Here is a 6,000-nt window from a genome sequence, read left to right on the forward strand (position 1 = left end):
ACTTTGCTTAGATTATTCTACTTTTAAAATCCAGTTTTACTGCTGATAACACCAGGACCGTAGTGTTGCTCCTAGAACTTTCAACTGGTACCAATATTGAAGCCAAAATGCCCAAAATGGTCGTTTTATATTGTATTCAATTTAAAACAAAACCAAACTTAATTTGAAGCTGGAAGTTATGTGAGAGCTAGCCCTCACTGCTAGCCTTGCCATTGAAGGGTATTGAATCAAAGATTTGACGATATGAAAGCAATTGCTTCGCTATTATGGTATGTGCTTCATATTGATCAATTTTATCAATGTCGTTTCTTGTGTTTCACTCGTATTTTACTCCCATTTCCTACATTTACCTGATTTTTATTATGGCGCAGTCGAACGAGTCAAATCTAGGAGGCCTAGAGCTCTTCTGGAACAACGCATCAAACGAGAACCATCAAGACTGGGAAAAATGGGCGGAAAAGTTTCAGCTAACAGTCAACGCTAAAGATTCTGTGGGTATCGAAGGTGTAATTAACCCACCGGTGAGATCCGAAATATTATACCCCGTCCCATAAACATTAGAGCCTTCCGATGATCAAGCTGTCGAGCAGAAAAAGATGAAAGCAAATAACAAGCAATAAAAGCCTACAATGAAGAAGTGAGAAGGAAAAAAGCGGAAGACAACGCAAAATTTATTGTCCAACATTTTGGCGACAATGACGAGAAATTAAAATCACAACTGTACATGAAACTTGGCAAAGAAGGAAAAAAAATGTTTCGCACACAAAAACCCTGGTAAAAAAATACCCGGTATAAATTTAGCAGATTTTGGGAATTACTAAAGCTACGTTCACGATAACTACAAACTTGACTTACGAAAGTTACAAATTCTTCGGTCAAAGACAGAAAGATCATGAGTCTTTGGAAAAATATCATGAAGTCCTTTCAGAACTGGCAAAAAACTGCAAATGGGCAACCAAAGGACCGAATTAGTCAGAGAATTAGTCATATTGTGGATTGAAAATCTGACCGCGGAAATTGTGTTAGCTTATGTATTAGTCCACGAGAAAAGCACAAAAATACACCAACAGTATATAAAATTCCCTGTTTATAATTCTGAACAAAACCAATTTATATAAAAAACGAACCAACTTTAACATATTGTAGAAAGTGATAATTGCAGAAATTGTGGCCAACAACTAGAGAAAGGACACCTTACATCTTGTCCAGCAAGAGAGCAAAACTGCAACACCTGCGGTCGCAAAGGCCATTTCACTAAACACTGCAGAAGTTCAGCTAGAACACGAACCAACATACTTGAACAAATTCCGAAACCACCCGAACAAGAAACCCACAGAAATAACTCACAGGATAACTCATAATCCGAAGTAGATTTTAAAAAATTGTAGTCCTAGCTGTAGATAATGTTAACCAAGTGAACGCTGTGAAGGACAAAATTGAAGGAGGAATTAGAACAGTCTTTACACATGAAGGTCTTGAACTGAAGAAGAGATTAATAGTATCAATGGGTAAATTTAATCCTTTCCCAATTGAAATACGAACTGACTCCGCTAGTCTGTTCAAGAAAAGATTTACTTCACGAACTCAAGATAACAGACAGAATCCTAAAGACTGAAGCAGTTCATGAGATCACAAAAAAGGCGTATCAAGGCTTTGGAAGTATGATACATATCATCGGAAAAGTCATAGTGAGGATACAATTGAAGGGATGGGATGCCAAAGATCAATATCTGTTAATCACCGAAGGGTAAAAAAGAAACTTACTGGGAAATGAGATACTACTGAATATGTGAATGAAAGTCTCACAGTAGCAGGCTCCACCCCAGTATCAGAAACACGGAATATCCGGAGTAAAACATCCGTCGGGATAGAAGTAAACCAGATTAAAATTAAATCCGACAGTCAACCTTGCTAACTTCTCTACACACCACTCCAACGTGAGTTCGAATTGTATATATCCAATCAATTTCCCGAACTTTTAAAAAGAACAGACAGATCAAAAACGTTTTTTTTGTGAATACATATTTCAAGCAACCTTTAAAACCAAAACAGGTAAAAGGCAAGCGCATACAAATACACTTACTCCCTGAATTGAAACCATGTATTGATCAGTTACTTAGCGAGGGACAAATAGAAAAAATGTCCAGATGTTCAGAAGACCCATCGAAGACGCATCGTGCTTTATTTCACCAATCGTCATAACTGCAAAAAGACAGGTCAATTAAACTGGCATTGAACTCGAAACTACTTAACAAACAAAGATTCTGCAACAGATATCAAATGCCTAATTTGTTTGAGCTAATCGACAACGTCGCCCTAACAATTACCGGTCATCACGGAAACAAAATCTGGTTTTCATCTATCGATCTAAAACATTCATATAGTCAGATACCACTGTCAAATAAAGCAAGTAACCTTAAGCAGTTTTAACATTATAACGAGATTTTACGGATTAGGCGATATGCCGAATAAATTTCAACTATTATGTATCGCTCGGCAGAAAAACTACCGAACACACACTGTTAGTTAGACAAAATTTTAATCGCTACAGTAGGTAGCGCTAAAGGACATTGCCAATTAGTTGTGGACGTTCTAAGAACTTTGGACGACGAAAGATTAGCATAAAACGGGAGAAATGTATATTCTTGACTCATGACATAGAAAGGTTGGGATTCAAAATCGATGCAAAAGGAACCGCTCATTTACTTAATAAGTCCAACGCATATAGAAACTTGAAAGAACCGCGATGTATCAAGGATATAAGATCGCTATTAGGCTGAATTAACCAATTTAACAATTTCATCCCAAACCTAGCATCTTTATCTACACCGTTTGGAGAGCTACTGCAAAAAAAATGTTCTAATGGTCTGAGGTACACCTTGCTGCGTTCGAGAAACTCAAAAAGGAAAATTGTAAAACGGTAACAAGCCACCATTTCGACGTCAAAATTAATACGAGAATAAAATGCGATGCTCCACAATTATGATCGAGGTGCATCCCTCGAGCAAGACAATGGGGAAGTCTGAAAAACTATAGCATTCGCGAGTAGGTTTCTCAATATAGCAGAACTAAAATACAGCACGAATATACTCGAATTATTGGGTTTAGTTTGGAGACTAGATCTTCTAAAAAATTATCTTTTTGGGTAAACAACTTTCTATTCTTATCGACCATAAAGCCCTAATAGGGACACCTAAAGGTGATACATATACAAAAACAGCTCAATCTCGCCTCACCCGCTGGGCACATAAACTTTTACCATATGATTTTATGGTTGAACATCTCCCGGGTAAGCAAGTGGGATTTGTGGACTACCTATCTAGACACCAATCAGGCGACCCTGTACCAGTTTCCTATGACAACAAAAGTTTGTTATCGCCTCCGTAAATCATATCAGCCTTCTTCTAGGCTTCGAAAAAAGATGCCTAAATATTCTCATTTTCAATTCAGGGACAAATTTTCTCAACAAACAGCTTCTCATACTTTGAATACTGGAACGTGATTGGTCAATCGACGAACAAAAATTAAAAGACAAGAATCTGAACGTGAGAAACCGATTTGAGAATGCTGCAAAAGCTTTGCAAACATTATTCACGCATTCCGAAATCTCAAAATTTGCGCAAAAAAAATTGTATTCTATAATGCCAAACAGTTAATTTTTCAAATAAATAAGAAGTTCTCAAAAAAATTGCCGATCAAAAAGATCCAACCGAGCAAAACCAAAACCCGATTGTGATTAAACCCCGATCTACTTTACCCAGTACTAGCTACGCGCCGGGTACATCTTCAGACCAGACACAAAGCAATGAAAAAAGCCCTTCATCTATTAAACGCAAATTGTTTGCTTTCTCGTGGCCGGAAATTTTTGATTCTACATTCATGGCGTTACTAATTAAACAAGACCTTGTTTTAAAAAAGATTATGAAAGCTATCGAAGAAGATCGAAAACAAGATATCTTGCAAATGGGACAGTATTAAAAACCTTATATTAATACATTACACGTGAACCGGGGATGTCTTTACTTCGAAAGGAGACTTGTAATACCGGCATGCCTAAAGACTACTATGCTACATAGGCTACATGAAGAACACGCTGGCCAGCTCGCCATGAAAAGTCCGGCAACCTTTCACATCTGGCGGCCCTGAAAATCTACCGCGAAATCCAAGTTCAGGGAGAAAACTGTATTGAGTGCGTTAAAGCAGGTGAAAATTAAAGAAGTCTATCAAAACACGAAGACCTTGGAAAGCTCCCATCTGTCGTAGAACCAAACCATGAAATGGAACTAGACTTGCCGGCCCGCTAGCTTTAACTTGGAGAACTCAAAAAATTAAAACTCTTGTGCGTAGACCGATTCTCAAAATTCGCTTCTGCGCAAATAAAATCAAGTACATCTGCTAAATCCGTCATAAATTTTGTTAAAATTTTTTTAAAATATGCACGGAAAACCTTGAACCATTAGAACGGATCAAGGATTGGGATTTATTTCTAAAGAAGTCCAGGAATTTTGTCAAGAACAATTTATTAACGTTATATTCAGCCCAGAGGCCGACCAGAAAGCTAAAAATCTGGTTGAACGACTGATTAGAACAATCGAACACTGACTCATGGCCATGGCACAAGAAAAACCACAACCCTTTTTAGAAACAGCCTTGCTTAAAATCTTAAAATGTTCAAGAACTGTAAGTCAACAGTCACTAAGCTGCTCTCTCTTTGAAGCACATTTCGGTAGATCACCAAATACCATGTTAGATCACCAAATTTGGTAGATCACCAATCAAAAAACTTGGATTGGAATAAAACGCTGTTATGTACAAATAAAGGAGGAAAACTAATGTGCCGGGACAGACGACATGTCTTGGACGCTCCTGATGATATAGAGGACGGACACTTGGACGACGAATCCTCCTCTTCAGTTGACATTGCAAATTCTACCAGATACGTGCCAACAAGACCGGGCTCCCCAGTGAAACTCCTCTCTCGCTCAGAGAAACGAAAAAACCCGAGGTGTGGCTAATCCCGTTCTAAGTAACCCATCGGGTAAGACCATTATCTATAGAAAAGCTCAAGACAGATAAGAGGATGAACCGTTTTATAGGGAGCTTAAAGAAGAAATAGTAAGGGACTCGGATGATACAAAAACTCATAAAAGTGGTAAAGTACTCGGTAAATCTGCCGTGACAAGACCTACTGAACTAAAGAAGGCAAGCCCTCGTAAGAAGAATCAACTGATCAAGTTCTATGCCTCAAAAGGACCTAAATAAGTGATAAAACCAGCCAGAAACGTCGGATTTAAAAGTTCGCAGTCAGCTTAAAACAAAAAGAATACCCAGTATAAATTCGAAGAATTAGACATTGCTAGACGAAATGCAGCCATGAATAGCTCGAGAGAAACACTGTTAAGAGAGGAGGAAGAGGAGAGGAAGCGACTCAGATGTCCTATTAGCACAGAGAGCAACCAAGAACAGCAGCTCCCGTCGGGCCAACCCAGTCGACCACTAACGCAAGACAAATCAGACTTAACACTCACTAACATGTCGTTGGAAACGGTCTCTGATGACGACCCTAGCGACCTCGTAATACTCAAAGATATTAAGCTACTTACCAGAATCAATCTAGAAAATACACAAGACAACACAGTTCAAGACCCACTTAGACTTAGGACAAAAAATTTGAGCAATCTACGATACCACCAACTATCCAACTCGATAGTCAGATGAAATTGGACAATAGTAGACGGGAAAATTTGAACGAGGATGGGGCGACCGATTTCCAAAAGCCAACAACAATCCAGAACACGAACACAACTACGAACCAGTTGAAACGGACCCCGAAATCCAGAGAATAGACCCTATACCGACCCAGGTTTCTACTAACACAAAACGTACAGGAATGACCAAAAGGAAGGCAACTTCGCCCATGAAATTGCCGTCCACAAGAAAAACGTCGATTCACCACATCAGACATAAAACGAGACCTATTAGAGCTAGACAACCTCTATC

This window comes from Symsagittifera roscoffensis, chromosome 2, assembly GCF_963678635.1.
Source record: "Symsagittifera roscoffensis chromosome 2, txSymRosc1.1, whole genome shotgun sequence".
Taxonomy (NCBI): Eukaryota; Metazoa; Xenacoelomorpha; order Acoela; family Convolutidae; genus Symsagittifera; species Symsagittifera roscoffensis.